This window comes from Galeopterus variegatus, unplaced genomic scaffold, assembly GCF_000696425.1.
Source record: "Galeopterus variegatus unplaced genomic scaffold, G_variegatus-3.0.2 Scaffold4212, whole genome shotgun sequence".
In the NCBI taxonomy this organism is placed as follows: Eukaryota; Metazoa; Chordata; class Mammalia; order Dermoptera; family Cynocephalidae; genus Galeopterus; species Galeopterus variegatus.
Window position 1 is genome coordinate 175,222 of NW_007730323.1, and position 23,536 is coordinate 198,757.

A 23,536-nucleotide genomic window follows, 5' to 3' on the forward strand; every position below is an offset into this window, starting at 1 on the left:
TTCTAGAATTCCTACTTGGTTTTTTAACATTGATTCAATTCCTTTGTCCAGTTTCTTGTTCTGTGCCTGGATTGTTTTCCAGATATCATTTAATTTTCTATCTGGGCTGGCTGGCTAGCTCAGCTTTTTTTTTTTTTTTTTTTTTTTTTTTTTTTTTTTTTTTTGTCTTTTTTCGTGTCCGGCAACGGATCGCAACCCTCAGTGTCGCGCCCGTACCGGACCGGGACCGGCAACGGGATCGCAACCCTCGGTGCTGCGCCCGCACCTCGCTCAGCCAGTGAGCGGGAACCTGTCTGTATGTGGGATCCGAACCCTCGGGCGGGAGCGCTGCCACACTTCCCAAGCGGCGCACTGTAGCAGTGCACCACCGGGCCGGCCCTAGCTCAGCTTTTTTGAGCACAGCCTTGTAACAACAAGGTCAAGGGTTTGGTTCTCTGTACCAGCCAGCCCCCACCCCACCCCGCAAAATTCTATCTGTATTTTCTTGTGATTCCCTGAGCATTCTTCAGAGGGTTATTCTGAATTCTCTGCCAGACATTTCATGAATCTGCTGTTCCTCTGGGTCCATTGCTGGTCCTTCGTTTCTGTTCTTTCTTGATCTTTGTGTCTTTATGTTGATGCCTGGGCATTTGAGGAGACTGCTACCTCTTCCAGGTTTTATAGGTGTTCTTTGGTGGTGTTAGACCTTTACTGGTTAATATCAGGTCTTTGTCTCTGGCCTTTAGTTTTGGTTATTTCTGAAATCAAGGGAACTTCCTGTAGGGACCAGCACTTGGGCACTGTGGTTGTGCTAAATTGCTGATTTGCTGCTGATTCTCTGGGGAAGGCTTTTTGTGAGGCTCAGATTTTAATTGCTGGCCCTTTGATCACTTCCAAGTCTTGTGAGGTCAGGTACACCTGGGCTGTATGGAAATTCTTGCCCAAGAATAAGTCTTCCCAGCAAACTGCACCCACTGCAGTTCTATGGCCCTGACCAGTCTCCACTGAATGGGCCTGTGCCAATTGGAAGGCAGATCAGCCACCCACTCTGCACCCCAATGTTCCCCTAGTGGGCCAGACTCCTCCCCACACTCCAAATGCTTCCTGTGGGGTGGGCCGTGCACAGGTCCCTTGCAATAATTTGCCAGCGTCTAGGTCATTTGCTTCTTCATTTGGTTGCAGTCCTCACTCCTATGTGGGTTCACAGGAACTCTGTCAGTGGTCTCATCGGCCTGGGGGCTGGTATGGTGTGCTCTGAGGCCCTCTTCTCCCCCGTAGACGCCAGGCAACTTCACACAAAGGGCTCTGCTGTGGATTGAATGTTCCACCCAAACTCATTGAACTTAAATTGTATCCTCTAAAGTCCCAGGTATTGGGAACTTGGTCCCTACTCTGACAGCACTGAGAAAGTGGAAAATCCTATTGTGATAATTGAAAGGTGGGGCTTTGGGCAGCTGATTGGATTATAAGGGCCGTGCCATCGTTCATGGGCATGGTTCTGAGGTCTTTAAAAGGAGAACACATGAGAATCTCTCTGTCTCTCTGTCTCTCTCTCTCTGCTCTGCCATTTTCTGCCATGTAAGACCCCCTGCACTGCTGTAAAGCCACCACCAAAGAAGATGCTCACCAGATGTGTTCCCTGAACTTTGGACTTCCCAGCCTCTAAAACTGTAAGAAATAAATTTTGTTTTCTTATAAATCACTCAGTTCCATGCATTTTGTTATAAGCAATAAAAACAGACTAATACAGGATCAGCTGCGACTTTTCCTGGCACCTGCTCCTTGTGCTGGAGCTTCTTCCACCTGTCACAAGGCCTGACATGGCCAGGGTTTACAACAGTCAGAGCAGTTTCTTCTTCCTCTTGCCTTCACGAACTCTGTGGGTCTCTCCTCCTCTTCCCCTGAGCTCCAATGGCCCCAGATTGTCAGTCTTTGCTTTTTTAATAGTTGTAAATTGGTTGATTATTGGGGAGAGTGACACTAGGGATTGTCTACTCTGCTATTTTGATGACCAAGGTAGAAACAATTTGACATGGTTTCTTCTTTTCGAGTTCTGCCAAGAAACGTATTACCTTTTGAATGACAAATTAGCCAAACCAGAATTTTAAAAATATGTATTAATAATAGTTCTTATGAATTGTATAATAGATATTTAAAATAGCAGTAAAAAAAAGGCTAAAGTAGGTGAGTTTTCACTTAGTAACTAGTTGATACTTACTTTATCATGCCTATAGTTTGAAAGGCAGCATTAGGATTCATGAGTAAAATTTTCTTGCATGATAGGTGACCAAGCAGCACCTGCTCCACTTGGGGGGTTGTAGGATGGCTTTTAACCTTTTACCATCTTTTTAGTAAACTTTAAATTTTAGAACAGTTTTAGATTTATGAAAAAGTTGCAAAGATACCACACAGAGTTCCCATTTTCCCAACACCCAGTTTCCCTGGTTATTAACACATACTGTCTTTCCTCTGCTCTCCTAGCACAAATCATCAACACAGGAGACTAACTTCTGTGACCAAATGTGTGGGGATTTCTCCCCATTGGCAAGCAAGCCAGTAACGGCTCAGCAGACACCATTAGGGTGTCCTCCAAGTCAATTCTGACACTATCTACCACAGAGATAGTGTAAGATTGCACAGGTTGAGGTCTCAGTCGCCAAGACTGCCCCCCAAATCAGATGCCACTTGCAAGTCCAGGCCTCTGGAACTTCTGACCAACCAGCTGTAAATCAGGGTTCCCACCGCCCTTCCCTAAGGTTTGATTAGTTTGCTTGAGGGGCTCACAGAATTCAGGGAAACATGTAATTACTTTTACCAGTTTATTACAAAGGATATTACAAGGGATACAGAAGAAGAGATACATTGGGTGAGGTATGGGGGAGGGGTGTGGAGCTTCTATGCTCTCTAGAATGCCTCCACATGTTCAGCTATCCAGAAGCTTTCCGAATCCTGTGCTCTTGGGTTTTTATAGAAGCTTCATTACGTAGGAGTGATTGAAGCATGGACAACCGTGTAGAAATGTAACTGAATGAAAAGGGTGTGATCTAACACTAACAGCCTGGGTGGGAAAACCCAGCAAGGCCTGTCTGTTCAGATTCTTCTTGGCCTCTCTGTGTAGCGTTCCTTCTTTGTGGGCATGGGTCAGGGCCCCGCCTGAAATGGGGGTTTTATGACCTATGATCAACTAAGGCAGGTCAGAGAATTTCCTGCATCAGGAAGAAAAAGGATGTGAAAGGAGCACATGAAAGGAGAACAGGAGAAGGTCAGAGAGTAGCGTGAGCCTGGAACCATGCATGAAAACCAATATATAAATATCATAATGTCACAGACGGTTTCTCAGACTTTCCTTATTTTTGATGACTGTCAATTCTGAGGAGTACTGGGCAGGTATTTTATCAAATGTTCCTCTTTTGGGATTTGTCTGATGTTTCACTCATAATTAGGCTGGGCTTATTGGGTTTTGGGAGGGAGACCACATTCTCAACATGTCCTATCAAGGGTACATGCTGTCAACATGACTTTTCACTATGGGTGTATTAGTCCGTTTTGTGTTGCTACAGCAGAATACCTGAGACTGGGTAATTTATAAGGAAAAGAGGTTTATTTAGCTTATGATTCTGGGACAGCTGCATCTGGTGCAGGCCTCAGGCTGCTTCTACTCATGGCAGAAAGTGGCAGGGAGCTAGCAGGTACAAGCAGATCACATGGTGAGAGGAAGTGAGAGAGAGAGAGGAGGTGCCAGTGTCTTTAAACAACCAGCTCTCATGGGAACTAATAGAGCGGGATCTCACTCATTAATCACCCCACCTAGGGAGAGCACTAATCCACTCATGAGGGATCTGCCCCTGTGACTCAAACTGTCACACTGGGGATCAGCTTTCCACATGAGTTCTGGAAGGATAATACATCCAAACTCCATCAGTGGGTGTTAGTGGGATGATTTTGACCTCACCAGGGAAGCACGGAGCTTCCTGAAAGATGGGCCAGACCCCAGTTCCCAGGTGTGTGTGGAAGAGGCTGTAGGGAAAGGGGCCTGAACTCCAGATTCAGTAAAGGAAAAGGGGGAGAAATCCAAGCAGGCAGAGACCACGTGCCTCCTAGGAGGCCACAGTGATTTACACTGCTGAGTGAAGGAGACTGCTTCAAGGAGGGAGAAGTCCTTCACTTGGTCCCCAGGGTCTGCTCAGTGGATGCCCAGGAAGGTTTTTAACTATGAGGCAAGGAAGCCCAGGAAACCTATGGGTGGTGGCAGTGGCTCATGGTGGGAGTAACTTATGAATATAGGTGTTTCCTTAGGAGGTAAAAGTTATGTTTAAAATGTGAGCCCAGGGCCGGCCTGGTGGCGCACTGCTACAGTGCGCCGCTTGGGAGCGCGGCGGCGCTCCCGCCGAGGGTTCGGATCCCACATACAGACCAGTTCCCGCTCACTGGCTGAGCGAGGGGCGGGCGCAGCACCGAGTGTTGCGATCCCATTGCCGGTCCCGGTCCGGTACGGGCGCGACACTGAGGGTTGCGATCCGTTGCCGGACACAAAAAAAGACAAAAAGGAAAAAAAAAAATGTGAGCCTGGGGCCAGCCCCATGGCTCACTCGGGAGAGTGCGGTGCTGACAACACCAAGGCCACGGGTTCGGATCCTATATAGGGATGGCCCGGTTTGCTCACTGGGTGAGCGTGGTGCTGACAACACCAGGTCAAGGGTTAAGATCCCCTTACTGGTCATCTTTTTTAAAAAAAAAATGTGAGCCTGTTTAAGGGAGCATCCTAAGTAAATTAAGGCACAGGCATTATAAAGATATGGCAAAAACTGGGCTGGTAAGAGAAATGTGCCTGAGATTTGAACCCGTGGGTTAGGAGTCACAGGGCATGGGCACACCCCAGGCTAGCCTGGAAAGAGTCTAGCACAGCTCATATACTGCAGGGCCCAGAAAGGCAGGAGCCAGCCAGATGGTAATGAAGCTGTCTGCGCAGCCCAGAGGACATCAGCCTTGCATCCTCCCCAAACCCCACTGTGCCTCGGTGATGGAGGGATAGTATTTCCAGTCTTCTCAGTCACAATCAAGGACCAGAACTCTCTTGGGCTGTGGGTTTCCACATGTGCTCCTGCATGGAAATTCCCCAGGCTGCTCCAGGATGTTCTCTGCAATGCCCCATCCTGTCCTTGTCCTCCTTATCGCAGCTGCAGGCTGCCTGGGCCACATTCCTCCTGCCTGAGTCACTGCTCCGGACCGTGGGCTGCCTCGCCTCCAGCTTGGCCTAGGGACTGTCCATTCCATCTTCTCCTTGTCCTTTTATTCTCCAAAAACAATACAGATTTATTTTTATTGCCTACAGATGACTATTTATTATCCAAGAAAATTTTTCCATATTAAAGTTATCCCCTTTCCTTTCTGCGCCCTTCTCAAAATCTAGCCCACCCCATCCCTGCTGGGCCTCACTCCTACTTACATTATTCATACACTTCTTTTTACCTAGTTTTTCCTTCACTGTTCCAACACCATTTGATCAAAAATCTAGCCTATACTTTTCAGTTTGGTCTGTGCACACCCCCATTCACCTCTTTACACTTTATTTTTCTGGCAACTGGCTGGTACAGGAATCAAACCGTGGACCTTGGCATTATCAGCACCACGCTCTGACCAACTGAGCTAACCTTCAGTTTGGTCTGTGCACACCCCCATTCACCTCTTTACACTTTATTTTTCTGGCAACTGGCCGGTACAGGAATCAAACCGTGGACCTTGGCATTATCAGCACCACGCTCTGACCAACTGAGCTAACCAGCCAGCCCTGGTGCACTTGTGACCTTCTCCTTCACACTTATCAGTGTCATATGTCCTTGACCATCTTTTTAATCCTCCTATGGCAGGAAGCTTCTCCTGATTCCCCACATAAATAGATGAATGAATGAAAAATGAACAATCACAGTAATGCCAAACATCTAAACCAAGAGATTGCGAATTTGTTAAGTTGACCAGAAATTTTGAGACCAGGTGGATCTTTGTTTTACCTTAAGTGAGTGGCAGACCCCTGGAATCATGTCATTATTGAATTTCAATTTCACAACATTTATAATACATAATTTTGGGCTAAATTTGTGCTAATTACTAGATTTTAGATGAGCAACAAGCAATGCCAATGGTTTTAGAAAATTTATGGAAGGAAAACACAATTGAAAACATTTCCTCCATGGTCAGTGGTATTTTTACCCAGAAATGACAAAGGCACCGCCTAGCATCCCCACAGCACATCTTAGTCAGGGGCTATTTATTCTGAGCTCAATGCTCTCACTTTTAAGAGCCACCCATTGTTCTATAAACAGTGGGTGCCCGTTACACATCATGCAAGATGATTAGTAATTTCTGGTAGTTTTCTCCTATAAAAAGGAAAAACTCACTAGTTTCCTAACTTTTACTATCACACTGCTGTTAACTCCTCTACCTGGTTAGTCAACAAATGTTTCCGGAGCTCTACCATGTGCCAGTCACTGGGTGTCAGGCTCCCTGCCCTTAGGATCTCAGCCCAGTGACCATGCAAGGCAGCAACTGTGGAGTCGGGGATTGTCAGGGCTAAGGGAGCCCTCCAGGTGAAAGGGGACAGGGAATGAGCTCACCACATTGTGAGAAATAAAATGTTGTGCTGGACACCACCTATTTAAGAAGGAGACATTAAGCCAGAAATTTTAGTGGGAATTAAGAAGCTCTCTTCTGTATTCAGGATGTAGTTCTGAGGACAGTGGAGCAAGGATGCAAAGTCTCAATGCCTTAATCAAGATCTGCCCTTCTGGAAGTGATGAGGTTCCATGAACGGGGATCCCAGGGAAGCCAGGGCCCATCCTCCTAGATAGCCGGCCCCCTCCCAGTGGCTCCAGGACAGGCTCGGACCATGACTCCTGTGCACTGCAGTGGTCCAACATCCCCGAGCCTCAGTTTCCTTCATGGTTAAAAATGGAAGTAAGAACGCCTGCTTCAGAGGGTGCTGAGGAAGTCCTGAGGGAACAGCACAGGGCCCGGCTCACAAAAAGCGCCAATAAATGGTGTTTGTGACTAAGGACGAATGGAATCAGGCCCCTTCCTAGGGAAGGACTTGCACAGCGAGAAGCTCAGGGCACCTGGGCTGCTGGGAAGAGGTCAACTTGCCCTGCAGCTCTCCCTCCAGCCTCCCAGGTCCTGCTTACTCTGGTTTGAAAGACAAAACAAAAACTAGAGTTTCTGGAATGATGATGAGTCACAGAATCTTCATTTCTGAAGAGCTGAAGATTCTCAGGGCACCTCACCACCCATCGCTTCCATCCCTCTCCCCTCATCTCATCAAGACAATATCTGTTCCTCTCCATTAGATTCAGTGACTCATAAGGGAACAAAACGATAAGTTTAAATAATATCACATCTGGCAAAGCCATCCAGCATTTTTTGTCTTGCTGTTGGTTTTCACTCAAATATTTATGAAGCACATAGTATGTGCAAGGCTCACTGCTAGGTGTGGTTATGCCAGTGGAATGTAGTTTAAATTAAATGTGCCTACCCAATCTTCTCCTTTAAAGGAAGTGTATTGCTCAGGGTTCTCAGAGAAACAGAATCAATAGGATGTGTGTATGTATAGAGAGAGAAGATTTATCTGAGGGAATTGGTTCACCTGATTGTGGGGGCTGGCAAGTCTAAAAACTGCAGGGCAGGTGGCCAGGCTAGAAACCCCGGGAAGATGTGAGTCCGAAGGCAGCCCGGAGGCAGAATTCCCTCCTCTTCAGGGGACTTCAGTTTTTTTTCCTCTTAATGCTTTCAATTGATTGGATAAGGCCCACCCATATCACAGAGAGTAGTTTGCTCTACTTAAAGTGAACTGATTTATACATTAATCTCATCTAAAAAAAAATTCTCACAGCAACATCCAGATACGTTTGACCAAATATCTTGGTACCGTGGCCTACCCCTGTTGACACATAAAATTAGTCATCGCAGAACATGATGCACTTGCATGGTAATTTTGTTGTTCTCGTGTACATTGATTCAGAGTCCCTCTGCTTCTCCATGCCCTCCTCAGGTAGCTCCAAGCCAATCTTCTCCTGCCAGAGGAAGAGAGGCTGAGAAAGAGTCCTGTGCATGGATGAAGGGGGCTGACTCACCACCCCTAGTAGCTTCCTAGTAGCTGTGCAGTTTCACCTTTGAACTTCAGGTTCCCTAGGAGTAAAGTGAGCAGGAGGCTACACCTACCTTGCAGGATTGTCATGAGCATTAGGTGGAAACGATGTATGTGAGTAGTACTTTGTTTTCCATTAGGTGCACTCATAGAGCTACCAGGAAGGGTCAGAGTGCTCTGACACAGCCGGGGCAGAGAGGGTTCCTCATCCTGATGGATGGGGGTGGCCTTTCCTTATGGACTGATGCAGTAGGGGAAGGAGGGTCCAACCTCAAGAACAAGCTGGAGTTCCATGGGAAAGCATCAGCAATCCTCTCAACCCAGCACTCCTAAATTGAGTGCTTCTCTTTTTAAATTCCTATATGCTCTTTCCAAAATTCCAAAAGTTCAGAATAAAATTTAAGTTCCCCTTCTTTTTCCATCCCTACCCCAAGTCATCTCCCTTCTCCAAAAGAGACAATTGTGAACTCTTTGGCATGAATCATTTTACCTCCTTTCTTACTCATCTATTTTTACTACAAAAATGAGGTTTGTCTATGATTTTGTAATTTTCTTGTTGCTTTTTGCTTAGCAACATACCAGACGTGTTTTTTCATGTCTAAATCTGGCTTCTTGGTTTGAATGTGTCTCCCAAAGTTCATGAGCTGAAAACTTAATCCCCAGTGCAACAGTGTTGAGAGGTGGGGCCTTTAAGAGGTTATTAGGTCCTGAGGGCTCCACACTCGTGAATGGATTAATGCAGTTATTGACGGAGTATGTTCATTATCAGGAGAGTGGGTTGTTATAAAAGTGAGTTTGGGGCCGGCCCGGTGGCGCACTGCTACAGTGTGCCGCTTGGGAGTGTGGTGGCGCTCCCGCCGAGAGTTCGGATCCCACATACAGACCGGTTCCCGCTCACTGGCTGAGCGAGGTGTGGGAGCAACACCGAGGGTTGCGATCCCGTTGCCGGTCCCGGTCCGGTACGGGTGCGACACTGAGGGTTGCGATCCGTTGCTGGACACGAAAAAAGACAAAAAGGAAAAAAAAAAGTGAGTTTGGCCCCTCTTGCTTGCTCACTCTCTCACTCTCTTGTCCTTCCACCTTCCACCATGGGAAGATGTAGCACAAAGTTCCTCCCCAGATGCTGATGCTGTGCACTTGGAATTCTCAGCCTCCATAACTGAGAGCCAGATAAACTATTGTTTATAAATTATACAGTCTCAGGTATTCTGTTATAGCAACACAAAAACAGACTAAGACAGTGGGCTTTTAAATTTTCTATTCACTCAAAATAGAGAAGAAACATAAAGGAAAATAAGTAAATAAAATTTTTTTTGCAAATTCATGGTGAATCACACTCTCAACCTAGGAAATCAGTTTTCCAAGAGACAGTATCCACATCATTTAGCTCCCTTTTCTCTGAGAAGAGCCCTTGTTCAGGCAATGCTACCATGAGGTCTTGCCTCTGCTCTCCATGACCCAATGTGCACCTAGAAGTCCCCAATTACATATTCTATTCCTAAAGTGTCCTTTCTTGCCTTTCTCCTTAGCTCCTGTAGCCACGTTTGCCTCTGAGGCTGAGCCAAAAGCTGCTGACCCTCATAAGCAAAGAAATGGCAGCATCGAATTTCAGAGAAAATGGAAGTGGGTGGGCACAAATCCTTAGGTTACTGCTTCTTTAAAAAACTTTCCAGACAACCAAGCAAGGAGTTAGAGGAAATTGTACAAATGTGTACGTTTGGGCACCTCATTTTCAAGATCTGGTATTATCTTTTTTTTTTTTTGTGACCGGTAAGGGGATCGCAACCCACCATCCCTATATAGGATCCGAACCCACGGCGGGAGCTTCGCTGTGCACCCAAGCGCTGCACTCTCCTGAGTGCGCCACGGGGCTGGCCCAAGATCTGGTATTATTTTTGAAGAGACTTTTTCTTTGAAAAGACCAGAAACTTTCATCTTTATCTCTAGTTAGCAATTTCCTCCCCAGTTGTTATTAGGGGAGATATCAGTCACCAAAGCCTTGGCTGGATCCCTAAAAAAAAAATCCCTCACAATATTCCACATTGCAAAACCCTAAGCCATGACCTCTTGCATTCACACTGGAAAGATCCAAGGCTCCAAGTCCCCAGGGCTGGTGGATGTGACTCATCTTCCTGACCCCAAGTGGAGGAAAGTGGTGTGTTTGGTGCACACTGTGCACCTGTCAGCAACCAGCATCCTGTAGGCCAGGAAAACACTGACTCTTCCCAGGAAAGGCTTTGTCTCTGGTTGGAACAGATGTACCAGTGGACAGAGGCCACCGAGTCATGGAACAAAACCAGGCTGGTTCCAGGAGTTCTGCATTTGCAGCGGGAAGAAGGATCTCCCATTTTACCACCCAACCTGGTCACCAAAGCGAGTAAAAAACTAGCCCCCTTTTTGTTTTTAGGGTTTTATGGCTTGATATTACATGGGAAACAATGGTAGTATACACAATGAATACCAAAGAAGGCATGAAGCAATAATTTTTTAAAAGCCCAGTGGATGGTTTCTATTGCTCCTCCTCTCCCTCTTTTACTCTGGAAGAGCTCATCCATCAGAATCCTCTGCTATTCACCCCCCAGAACTCCCTCGCCTCCACTCTCCCTCCTGGCCTCAATCACAGATTGTTTGCTTGTTTGCTTAGCTAGTTATTTACTCCTTCCCTTGTTCCATAAAAAAGTTGATGTAGCTTATTGTAATACACAGAATAAAGGGTGGAATAAATGGCGAGATAAACAACGAAGATGACAAGGACAATAATTGATAGGGCCAGCAATAAGATGAGCACATGGAAATGACCATCACATGATGTTATTCAGTTACTATAAGCGGGCTGCAAATTTGGATCTAAGAGTCCTAGAAGCCAAAGAAATGAGAAAATAATCAAGTCTGGAAAAGATCTACCTTTCTAATGCACAGACCAGAGGGAGGTGAGTGATCACAGTCTATAAGCAAGAGACCGAGTTAAATGCTCTTCCAACACTTTCTTATTTGATCCTGACAATCAAGTGGTGTGGACACCATCATGATGCTCTTTTTACAGATAAGGATACTAGGAATTTGAGAGTAAGTCAGTATAACTTGCCCAAGACTACAGAATTTGTCAGTTGTAGAAGAGATTCCAAGCCAGGCTATCAGGCTCCAGGTCTGGGTGCTGGGCCAAAAAGCTCACTCTGCAGGGCAGTGGGGAAGGGCCCTGGAGGATATTTCTGCAACAGATGCAACAGGCATTTTTTGTCTCCTCCTCTCTTTCAGTGCAGTTCCTTAATATGGGCACAAAAACAAACCCAGCTGAAATTCAGTGAAAGCAATTCCCTGAACTCAATTTGTCCATGTGCTTCATTCTTTGATGATGTGATTTCCTTCTCTGTGTAGATGAATAAATATTGCACATTCTATCAGGAATTAGACCAATGGATATTTTCTCAAACCATAATCAGACATTCTAGTGTATCTCAAATCCCCTCTAGGACAATTTATTTGTATCCCACGAAAAAAACTCAAAGATATCTTTGGTCTTCCCGCTCCCACACCTACTCATCTCTACACAGGAAATACTCTTAAATACTCTTGCACCCCTCAGTGACAATGGAACGCACAATGAAGGCCTCTGTTAAGAACATCTGAAGGACGACTTTACATACCCTGTGGTGCTTTTCTTCTAACGTGTACTTTGTGAAATGCTTTAGGATTTGGGTATTTCCTCTGTTTAAGACCTCATACCATTCAGGCAGCATTTCTCAAACTTTCAGCATCCACAAACCAGGCCAAGCTAATCAGATCATCAATCTTAGGTAAAATTTCATCACAATTTTTAGTAATAAAAGCATCATATTCATTAAAAAAAAAATTTTTTTTTTTTTTTAAAGATGACCGGTAAGGGGATCTTAACCCTTGTCTTGGTGTTGTCAGCACCACACTCAGCCAGTGAGCTAACCGGCCATCCCTATATGGGATCCGAACCCGTGGCCTTGGTGTTACTAGCACCGCACTCTCCTGAGTGAGCCACGGGCCAACCCCCCAAAAAATTTTTTTATTATGGAGAAATTAACACACACACAAAAGTAGAATAGTATAACTCCCATGTACATATCACTTGGCTTCAACAATAATTGACTCATGGCCAATTTTGTTTCAACACAACTCCCGTCCACTTCCTCTCTCCTACATTATCCTGAAGCAAATCCTAGATATTATATCATTCCATCCACAAATATTTCAGTATGTGTCTCTAAAAATAAGAACGATTTCTTTTAACATTACAGTACCATTATCACAACTAAAAGTATTCATAAGAATTCCTAAACATCATCAAATATCAAAATATAGCAAATTTCCCATTGTTTCAAAAATATTTTAAGTTTTTTTGGTTGAATCAGGATCCAAATAAGGCCCACACATTCCTATCAGATAGAACATTACTTTAAATAACACTAATTGTTTCGTGCACTTGTAAAAAAAAAAAAATCTGTACAGACGCATGCTTTAAGTTTGGAGGTGGGGCAATTGGGTCCCCTCACCCACAAAGACTGCCTCTAGCTCAGGAAAGCATTTCTCCAACATTACGGAGAGTTCTAAACTATGCCCAATACTAGATTGTTCTCCTCCTCTTAAATTGACTAGTGTCAGATATTCGGAAAGAGTCAAACTCCAGTCAGAGCAGATTAGACTTCAGAGTGGTCTTAAGAAATTCTCAAATCCAGCTAAATGTTTTTCCCATTCAGGGGCTGAGTTTATCCTTTGGACCCTAGAGGCCAATGCCAGAATTGACCGGGTATCAGAGACAAATCCCTACAGACATGCCGTGATGGGCAAAGTCACTCAAAGTTGTGGAAAGGCCCTCTGACAACAGAATGGAAGGCGGGGGAGGGGACGAGAGTGTTGGAAAGAGCATTTAGGGGGACAAAAATGTCCAGGCAGGAGGTGAGGTGACACTGAAGTCAGGTTGGAGCAGGACCAAGTAGAAGAGGAGGCGGATGACGTGAGAGATGAGGAGGAAGAAACGTGGGGCTGACTGAATATGAAGAGTAAAGATGGGAGAGGAAGGAATCTGCAATGACATTCGTGATTCCGACTCCAGTGTGGGATGCCATGCAAAAGGGAATCCTAAATACACACACACACCAAAGGACTCTCCTTCCAAACTGCCCACGGCTCTGGGATGGAAAAAGCCAGCTGATCTGGTAATAAGAAAATGTACCCCATGTGAAAGACTCTCTTCATAATTATGGAAAGGTCCTTAACACTAACTGAAACTTAGAATCCTCAGGGGAGTTAAAAAATACTATGCCCCGGCCCCCGCTCAGCCCAATTGAATCAGAATCTCCTCCCCCAGCCCTATCCCCCACCCCCACTGACACACATGGGATTCTAAGGCACAACCAGTGTGAGAACCGCTGGGCTACAGCAGCGACAGCAAGGGCTACAGCACAGGATCAATGACCCGCCTGTTCCAAAACCTGCAGGACTCATTATTGTAGTCACAGCTTGATGCTTGATTTTGCTCACCTTGGACTCCTGGGGATTGGGGTGAAAAATGACCTGATCTTCAGAACTCACAGCTCTCCAGAGGCCGGCAGGGAAAGGCTGGAGAGGATGAGAAAGAAGGAAGTGGGGCATCCACCACACGAACTTCCCTCCTGCCCATGGAGGGCAGTGGTTTTCACACTCCCATGGGCACCATTGCTGGGATCTTTGTCAAATACAGATTCCGGGGCCCCACTGCACAAATCAGAGGTCTTGGGTGTGGCCCACAGACCTGTACTTTAATTTTAGCAGGTCTCCAGGTGACTCTGACAGTTTATGGAGCACCCAAAAACCCTAAAAGGCCTGCAGGAGCACCTGTCTGGGTACTCCCTGGTGGACGCATGCAAGGCAGGGCTTCTGTCTGTAATCCTGGACCTGCCCCTGGAAAGCCTGAATAGGTTGGTCTGAGGCAGTGCCCAGCATCAGTGTTAGAAATGCCCAGTTGGGGGCCTTCACAGAAAAGTGGACCTGCTCTGAGTTTTCTTCGTATAATAGAAGGTGGAAGCAAGCAGGAAAGCCTCGGCTCACATACTCCGTGCTTCTACTGGAAGGGAAGCTGGGGGTTTTCCTAGGCTGGCTGCTGGCAGGAAGCATGGGGCAAGGTGGGAAGCAAGCAGCAGCCTCTGATCTCTCAGAGACCGTCCATTTCACCACAACGGGGACCTCAAAGCACCGCTTATTGGAAATGCAGATTCTCAGGCCCCACCCTAGACTACCTACTGGATCAGACACTCCCACTATGTGGCACAAGGTGACTCTGGTGCTCACTCAGGTTTGAGAAACCTGGTACGAGAGGCTCAAATGCCTTGGTGATCACGGCTTAAGAAAGGTTCCCCACCTCTCCTGGCCATCATCTCAGGTCCCTTGTCATGGTGGAGGAAGGAAACACAACTCCCCTCCTGCTCTCACCACTAGTTATTGGAAAGGTGCTGGACACTGGGCTGCTGCAGCGGAGGAAAGGAAGCCAGGTCCCGGGCAGCTGCCACCTGCCCAGCAGGCCGCTCTCCCAGCTGACTCGCTTCTGTTTTCTTTTCGTTAAGCCTGGAGAGGGGTGCAGGGGGAGGCTTGTTTCCAGAAAGAAAAGGGCACCTCGATGCCTAATCCCCCAAAGCAGAGGCAGCTCTGTCACTGAAGCACCAGGACCTGGTTCCTCAGTCCTTCCAGAGAAATATGGGAACAGAGTCCAGGGAGGCCCAGGGCTTGTCTCCACACCCTCCTCTTCTGGGCCAAAGAAACACTTCCTCTCCTTGTAGAAAGGAGAAGCAAACACTACCTCTCCAGAACAGGCTGTAGCCAAACAGGCAGCATCTTGTACTAAGACAAAAGCCCTCCATGGACAGAAAGAGTGTGAGTGTTGGTACCCACACTTCCAAAGACCAGGAGAGGCTGATTTGGGAGCTGAGGCACAGGGTGAGGTTGGGCCCAGTAGAACAGGACGAGTTACTCAGCTATTTCTTCTCCAGACCCAATTTTGGACCTCGTTCAAGTGTTCTGATCAAAGAGAAAGACTAACATGCTCTAAAAAGGGAGTCACTGGGATCAGGAGCAATCCAGACCTGTTGTGGAGTCTTTAAATGCATTATAGGAGATTTCACAACTCTGAAACGAAAATTTGGGGATTTACTTGGATTAAATTAAAAGCACAATTTTATTGTATTTTCTTGTCAAATAACTTTACTTGAGGCAACAACTGAAGTGTAACTTAATTCAACGGGAAATATCACACTTGGAGGGAAAACAGAAAAAAACTTTAAATTAAAGCCAAACATTCTTTCCAAGGCACAACACTGGCATTTTCAGATTGACAGCAGAATGAGTTTGTTTCCATGAAACAAAACTGTGAGTCCAAACTCTGCCTTTGAAACAGTTTTCCACTTCGTCTCATCTCTCAGGCTCAGGGAACGATGCTTGTGGCCTTCCTCAGGGCCAGATAGCCGGTGACCACATCGGACGGCAGCCTCCGAATGTAGGAAAACTCTTCGATGGTGCTGAACCGCAGCTTGCTCTGGGGGTCCGTGTAGTTGGCCTAGGTGAGAAACAGGCACAGGGAAGGGCAGGAGGTTGGTGGAGGTGATATTTTAAGTTTAAGTAGAAGTTTCACATTTTTTTTCTATTTTACTGAAAGTGAACTATATCTTAATTAGTCTTACTCTGTCACCAAGAACACTAAATTGCTCACTTTGGCACAGACTCATTAATCTTCCCAGACTTAGGAAACACTTCAGGGTGTGGACATGAGGCCGAGGAATAACCACATCAGACTCTAGGACTCTTCTTGTTGGCGCCTGAAGGGTTGCCAGCAGTAGGTCCGAGACTGAATTTCAAGATGGTCACCCCTCCCTGCCTTCAAACTCCTGCCTCCTTCCAACAAATGTCCCAGGGCTGTGTTTCCCAAGGCAGGAACTGACTCTGTGCATGCTGAGTACATGTCCCTCCCTGCTATGTTCCATCTGCCTCCATGTGCTCCTCTCCAGCTCTTCACCACCCCCCATGCCACTCTCAAGGCTCCCTGGTCTTCCCTCACCACCCATACCCGCTCTTCCACCAGAAGGGACTACCCTCCTACAACTGTGCTCAGGGTCATCTTTGCAACTTGCAATTCTGATCATGTCATTCCTCAGTATAAAAACCTCTCAAAATGGCTCCTCCCTGTTCTTGGGACGAAGGCCCAAGTCCTCAGCATGGCTCCCAGGCTCTGGGTCTTCCTTCCTCCTGAGGCTCCTCCTCAGACACACATTCTCACTCTCTGGTTCCAACTGCCCCAGACTCTAAGTCCCTCCCTCTTGTCATGCCCCAGCTGCCCTTCCATAGGCAGGGGCCCCACCCCTGACCCACCCTGCTGAATCTCCTGCTCATCCTTCAGGACTCAGCCCCAAAGCCATACCCTCAGGGAAGCCTCATCTGCATCCCCACAGGATGTCAGGACTCCACTCTCACAGCACACAGATCTCTCCTGTGGCGTGCTTATCTCTGTTGCTTTGAAGTTTGCTATCTACGGGACTCTTTGATCAGGGTCTAGGCTGTGATGCTCCATAAGGCGGGAACCCTGTGGTTTGCTGATCAGGATAGACTGGCTCCTAATGCAATGCAGAGTGCACAGTGGGCCTTCAGTCAGTGTTTGTACAATGAATGATGAATGAACGAATGAACGAACACATGAACAAGCAAACAGATGATCGGAACCATCATAGAAAAGAGAACTTGTTTCTCAGACATATCAAAATTCTCTTTCTGGTCTCTGTTTCCCCATGTGCAAAGTGGAGAAAATAATTCACTTACTATATACCTCAAAGTTGATTGGCTTCTACAGATTTTGAAGCAGAAAACATGAGGGTGAGTCTTTTTGAGCTCCTTTTTAACTGTAAAAGATGCCATTAAAGTCCAGACAGATAACGTCCAATTACTCAAGGGTGGGTTGTCTCCTCTGGCGTTGATCATGCGCACTAACAGTAATTCTGTGACTCAGTAAGGGAGGGAAGAAGACAGTAAAGAAGCAACAAGTTGAAGGAAAATTAGTCACAGGCTTCTCATGCTCTACAAAGTCTTCAGTTCTGCCACCGGAGATCTCCCTATTTAACTGCTATGTGTCAGGAAAATGGGATTATTCCTAAAAGGCTAAGATTAATTAAAACTCTATATAAAACAAAACTTTGATCCTTTGGCTTGATCTAGATATGACCTTTCCGTACCACATTTCCCCTAAGGACAGTAATATTAGGGAAGGCTTAGTTAGAAAACTGTGACAAGTCTCTTTTGGGGCTCCTGGCCATGAGGCAGTTGGGGATGAGCTCACTGCAGGGGGAGGCTTCCGAGCAGGAGGCAGGAAGGTGCGTCTGGTTGGGATCGTCTGTCCTCCACGGATGAGCCCGCCTCGGCCTGGCTCCCTGTCCCTGGCTGCCTCACTCCCCACCAAACTGTGCTGAGCTGGCACACCCTAGTTCAGACCTCACTGCCAAGAGGGCTGCTGAATAATCAATGTGGATAGAGCACAGTGTGGTAACACCAAGTCAAGCGTTCAGATCCCTGTGCCAGCCACCAAAACCTGCCCCCCAAAATGTGGAACACAGAGATCCTATGGCACCAACAAAAACTTGAACAGACCAGACCTGACCTAGGAGCCAGCGTCCAGTATTTTTAACAGAAGGGAGGATACCAAGTGATACCCCAGGGCTGAACAAGTAGAGAATGTCACTCCTACAGTCCACCCTTCTCTGGATTCCATCCCTTGAGCCTGAATGAAACAAGTCGTCCCATATGGCAGTCAGCAAACAGCTTTAGGTCCCCCTTGCTACAGGCTGACAGGCAGTGCTCCTGGCTCCCCCATCTCACCAGGACTGAACACAGGTATGACCCTGCATGCCTTCCTGCCATGCCCAAGCAGAGGAAACAGTCACGTGGCCTGCTGGGAACAGGAGTCTCAGTGTAAACCTGAGTTGGGCTTCACTTTTTAATTAATGTAACTTTAAATTATACAAATAACAGGTGAACCATATTCTCCTCTTAAAAAAAATTAAAAGCAAACATTACAGATAAGACTCAAGCCTGCTGGGAACAGGAGTCTCAGTGTAAACCTGAGTTGGGCTTCACTTTTTAATTAATGTAGCTTTAAATTATACAAATAACAGGTGAACCATATTCTCCTCTTAAAAAAAATTAAAAGCAAACATTACAGATAAGACTCAGGTCCCCCTTTACCACTATCTACCATCCAGAAGTCCTCTGCCTTGCCCTGAGGAAACCACTGGTGGGTGGACACCCTTCCAGACTTTTCGAATGTATACCCTTACATACATATAAAAACACACCAGAGAAATTACCCAATATTTTTTGTGTGAGTGTGTTGATTTTTATGTACTTGGCACCATGCTGTTTATACTGTTTTGCATCTTTCAGTCAGCAAGGTATGTTGGAAGATTATTCACATTGTTACATATGCATGTAACTCACAGAATAGTATGAAAACACTAGTGATAGATCTTTATATTGCTGCCAACACTCTGCTAACACACAGAGTCTCGCATAAGTATTTCTGTATGAAGTTCCTCGTGCACACTATTTCTGTAGGTAGCTGCACAGAAGGCAAGTTGCTGGGTCATGGACTTTTGCTTTTTTGTCTCAAGAGATAGTGCCAAATTGTCCTCCAAAGAAGCTGCAGCAGTGCACATTCTCACCTCAAAACAGCAAGGTATGAGGATATCCATTTCCCTGTGTTGGTGCCAAAATATATAATCAAACATTTTAATGTCTTTCCTTTTCGATGAGGCTTTTTCCTAATTACCAGCGAAGTTGAATATCTCCTTATTGGTCATGTGTATTTCTTCTCTTTTAATTGTCTGTTCATAGGAGAATGGAGGACCAGATCCAAATAGGACCAGATTCAAATGGGTCCACAGTGGGGAGGTGGGCTCTAGGCCTTTTTGCCGATTTTGCTATAGGATTGTCTTTCAATGATTTGGTGGAGTCCTTTGTGTATTCAGAATTTCTTAATTCTTACACACAGTGGTACAGATTTCAGATAATATATAACATGACAAGTCCTTTGCTGATGGCATAAAGGGGCCCGCAGTAATGTTCGCAAAATGATTCTCATGCCTTCTGCTATGGGTTAAATGTGTCCCCCAAAGGTTCATATATTGGAAACTTAATCTCCATTGTAACAGTATTAAGAGAGCGGAAAGTATAATTATAGTAATTGAAAGGTGGAGCCTTTGAGAAGCAATTGGATCTGAGGATGGTGCCCTAGTGAATGGGTTGATCATGGAATAATGGGCGTGATTCTGATGGCTTTAAAAGGAGAGCAGATGAGGAGCTCAGTCTCTTGCTCAGCCATTTGCCATGTGTGATACCCTGGTTGCCACAGGACTCTGCAGAGTTCCCACTAAGAAGAGGGCTCTCACCAGATGAGCCCCCTGGACTGTGGACTTCCCAGCTTCCAAACTGTAAGAAATAAATTTCATTTTTCCATAAATTACCCAGTTTCAGGTATGTTACAAGCAACAGAAATGGACTAATATACCTCCTAACGTGTGAAAACACTGTACTAGCAGATGAGCTGCCTGAAATGGTGAGGATAAAGCTAAGGGACCATCCCCAAGTCTGGCCATAAATAGTGGCTTTCACAAGCTCAAAATGACACATGGAGAGATTTCCACTTTGGGTCATAACAGAATAATTGGTGCCAGAATAGTTGTCTTGCCATAAACAACTATTAAAATGGGCCAAATACATGAGGCAACTATTTTCAGGCAATAGACCAGACATAGCACAAAACTACACTGGTGGTTTCCAAACTGTGTTCCCCAGAAGCACTGAGGAGTCACTGGTGGGGAGGAGAACAGGACACCAGACCCAAATGGGACCATAGTGGGGGGGTGGGCTCCAGGCCTTTTATATATTTGGATTCTGTAAAAGATTTCATTGAGAAAAGGGGTTCTGATGCTCAGAAAGTCACCAAGGAAGTTTGGAAGTCACTACCTTTACCACAGTGCCTCTTTAGAGAAGTTTAAATATTTAAAAAGCACATTCATCATCTAAAATGCAGACTTTTAAAACTTCAGCAGTAAAAAAAGAAATAATTGTGTCTTTTGGGTTATTTCATATAGTTAACTAGCAGAGGAAAGTGAAGTAAAACTCGGGTCTCCTGCTTTCTGGAGCAATACTCCCCCAAGGCTGCCTACACATACACCCAGGTTGCTGGATGAATGAACACCTCTGCACAAACCTATCACCTCTTCACAGGAGACACGTTCCAGACAGGACCAGCAGTTGCTGGCAGTCAACACTGTTTAAATAGATATTACTTGCAAATCAAAACCACTTTGAGATACCATCTCACTCCAGTTAGGATAGCTAATATCCAAAAGATTGAGAATGATAAATGCTGGCGAGGATGCAGAGAAAAAGGAATGCTCCTACACTATTGGTGGGACTGCAAAATGGTGCAGCCTTTTTGGAAAATGGTATGGAGGTTCCTCAAACAACTATGGATAGAACTACCATATGACCCAGCTATTCCACCGCGGGTTATATATCCAGAGGAATGGAAATCATCAAGTCAAAGGGATATCTGTACTCCCATGTTTATTGCAGCATTATTTACAATAGCTGAGAGTTGGAACCAGCCCAAATGTACATCATCAGATGAGTGGATAAGGAAACTGTGGTATATNGGATTGTCTTTCAATGATTTGGTGGAGTCCTTTGTGTATTCAGAATTTCTTAATTCTTACATACAGTGGTACAGATTTCAGATAATATATAACATGACAAGTCCTTTGCTGATGGCATAAAGGGGCCCGCAGTAATGTTTACAAAATGATTCTCATGTCTTCTGCTATGGGTTAAATGTGTCCCCAAAGGTTCATATATTGGAAACTTAATCTCCATTGTAACAGTATTAAGAGAGCGGAAAGTATAATTATAGTAATTGAAAGGTGGAGCCTTTGAGAAGCAATTGGATTTGAGGATGGTGCCCTAGTGAATGGGTTGATCATGGAATAATGGGCGTGATTCTGATGGCTTTAAAAGGAGAGCAGATGAGGAGCTCAGTCTCTTGCTCAGCCATTTGCCATGTGTGATACCCTGGTTGCCACAGGACTCTGCAGAGTTCCCACTAAGAAGAGGGCTCTCACCAGATGAGCCCCCTGGACTGTGGACTTCCCAGTTTCCAAACTATAAGAAATAAATTTCATTTTTCCATAAACTACCCAGTTTCAGGTATGTTATAAGCAACAGAAATGGACTAATATATCTCCTAACGTGTGAAAACACTGTACTAGCAGATGAGCTGCCTGAAATGGTGAGGATAAAGCTAAGGGACCATCCCCCAAGTCTGGCCATAAATCATGGCTTTCACAAGCTCAAAATGACACATGGAGAGATTTCCACTTTGGGTCATAACAGAATAACTGGTGCCAGAATAGTTGTCTTGCCATAAACAACTATTAAAATGGGCCAAATACATGAGGCAACTATTTTCAGGCAATAGACCAGACGTAGCACAAAACTACACTGGTGGTTTCCAAACTGTGTTCCCCAGAAGCACTGAGGAGTCACTGTGGTGGGAGGTGGGGAGGAGAACAGGACACCAGACCCAAATGGGACCATAGTGGGGAGGTGGGCTCCAGGCCTTTTATATATTTGGATTCTGTAAAAGATTTCATTGAGAAAAGGGGTTCTGATGCTCAGAAAGTCACCAAGGAAGTTTGGAAGTCACTACCTTTACCACAGTGCCTCTTTAGAGAAGTTTAAATATTTTTTTAAAAAGCACATTCATCGTCTAAAATGCAGACTTTTAAAACTTCAGCAGTAAAAAAAGAAATAATTGTGTCTTTGGGGTTATTTCATATAGTTAACTAGCAGAGGAAAGTGAAGTAAAACTCGGGTCTCCTGCTTTCTGGAGCAATACTCCCCCAAGGCTGCCTACACAGACACCCAGGTTGCTGGATGAATGAACACCTCTGCACAAACCTATCACCTCTTCACAGGAGACACGTTCCAGACAGGACCAGCAGTTGCTGGCAGTCAACACTGTTTAAATAGATATTACTTGCAAATCAAAACCACTTTGAGATACCATCCTACTCCAGTTAGGATAGCTAATATCCAAAAGACTGAGAATGATAAATGCTGGCGAGGATGCAGAGAAAAAGGAATTCCCATACACTGTTGGTGGGACTGCAAAATGGTGCAGCCTTTATGGAAAATGGTATGGAGGTTCCTCAAACAACTATGGATAGAACTACCATATGACCCAGCTATTCCACTGCGGGTTATATATCCAGAGGAATGGAAATCATCAAGTCAAAGGGATATCTGTACTCCCATGTTTACTGCAGCATTATTTACAATAGCCGAGAGTTGGAACCAGCCCAAATGTCCATCATCAGATGAGTGGATAANGGAGCTAAAAATAAATGAATAAATAAATAAATATACAAACAAATAAACGGGGGTGGGGAAAGAAGACACAACAATCACAACAATTCCTTGATCTTGTCTTAAGACAAGTGAACAGATATGATGTTGATGTGGGGAAGGGGGAAGAGGGAAGAGGGAGGGAGGAAAGGTTGGAATTGGTAAAGGGACATGAAAATCAACTATATTGTNGGGAAGAGGGAGGGAGGAAAGGTTGGAATTGGTAAAGGGACATGAAAATCAACTATATTGTATATTGATAAATTAAAATAATAAAAATAAATAAATAAATATTGGTATTAAAATCTAAAAAAATAATATTAAACTTTAAGGAAGGTTGGTCAAAAAAATAATAAATAAATAGAGATTACTGTGAAATCTTCTTTTCAATTTAATGTTATGAGATATAGAGATATAATTATACTCACAAGAAGACCTGAAACATCAGAATACTTCTTAGCTGGTTTAAAGGATGGTGGAGCATCAATACTGAAGTCTGGAAAAAAGAAAAGGATAAAGGATAACTAAACTGACCGTAAAACATTCAATCTTGTTCTCTTTTTTTCTAAAATACTGTTTGATAACATTCCTGGAATTTTCCTTTGCAATCTAGTACTCATGGAATTCTTTGTAGATTAAGCAGAAAAGTGAGGGAGAAAGTCTTAGAAATAATGCAGTATGTCAGGGACCAAGTGCAGGCTCTGGATCCAGCCCTGCCCTGTCACCAGGGACCCTTTATTTCAGCAGAACCACTGGAAAGCTCATCTGCCCACAAGCTACCTTCACAGTTTGAGGCTACATGGGCTGATAGTGATAAAATGCCAAACAACCCACGAATTGGATCTGTGCAGCCAGACACCCAGATGACTGACTGACTACCTCACTTGTCACCCATGTGAGTCACCCCCATGAAAAATGTACAGAGGGACAACAGATGGAGGGAACTTTGAACCTATGCTTTCCACTGAGGTTGAACAGAAC

General features: G+C 45.1%; 1 long non-coding RNA gene across 1 annotated transcript; it reads right to left on the reverse strand.

The window, feature by feature from the left end:
* Positions 1 to 15,268: 15,268 nt before the first annotated feature.
* On the reverse strand, positions 15,269 to 23,128 carry LOC103602599. The gene is made up of 2 exons (XR_551545.1): positions 22,984 to 23,128; positions 15,269 to 15,665 (listed from the first exon to the last, which is right to left on the reverse strand). It is a non-coding gene; the product is annotated as an uncharacterized LOC103602599 (long non-coding RNA).
* Between the last annotated feature and the right edge of the window lie 408 nt (positions 23,129 to 23,536).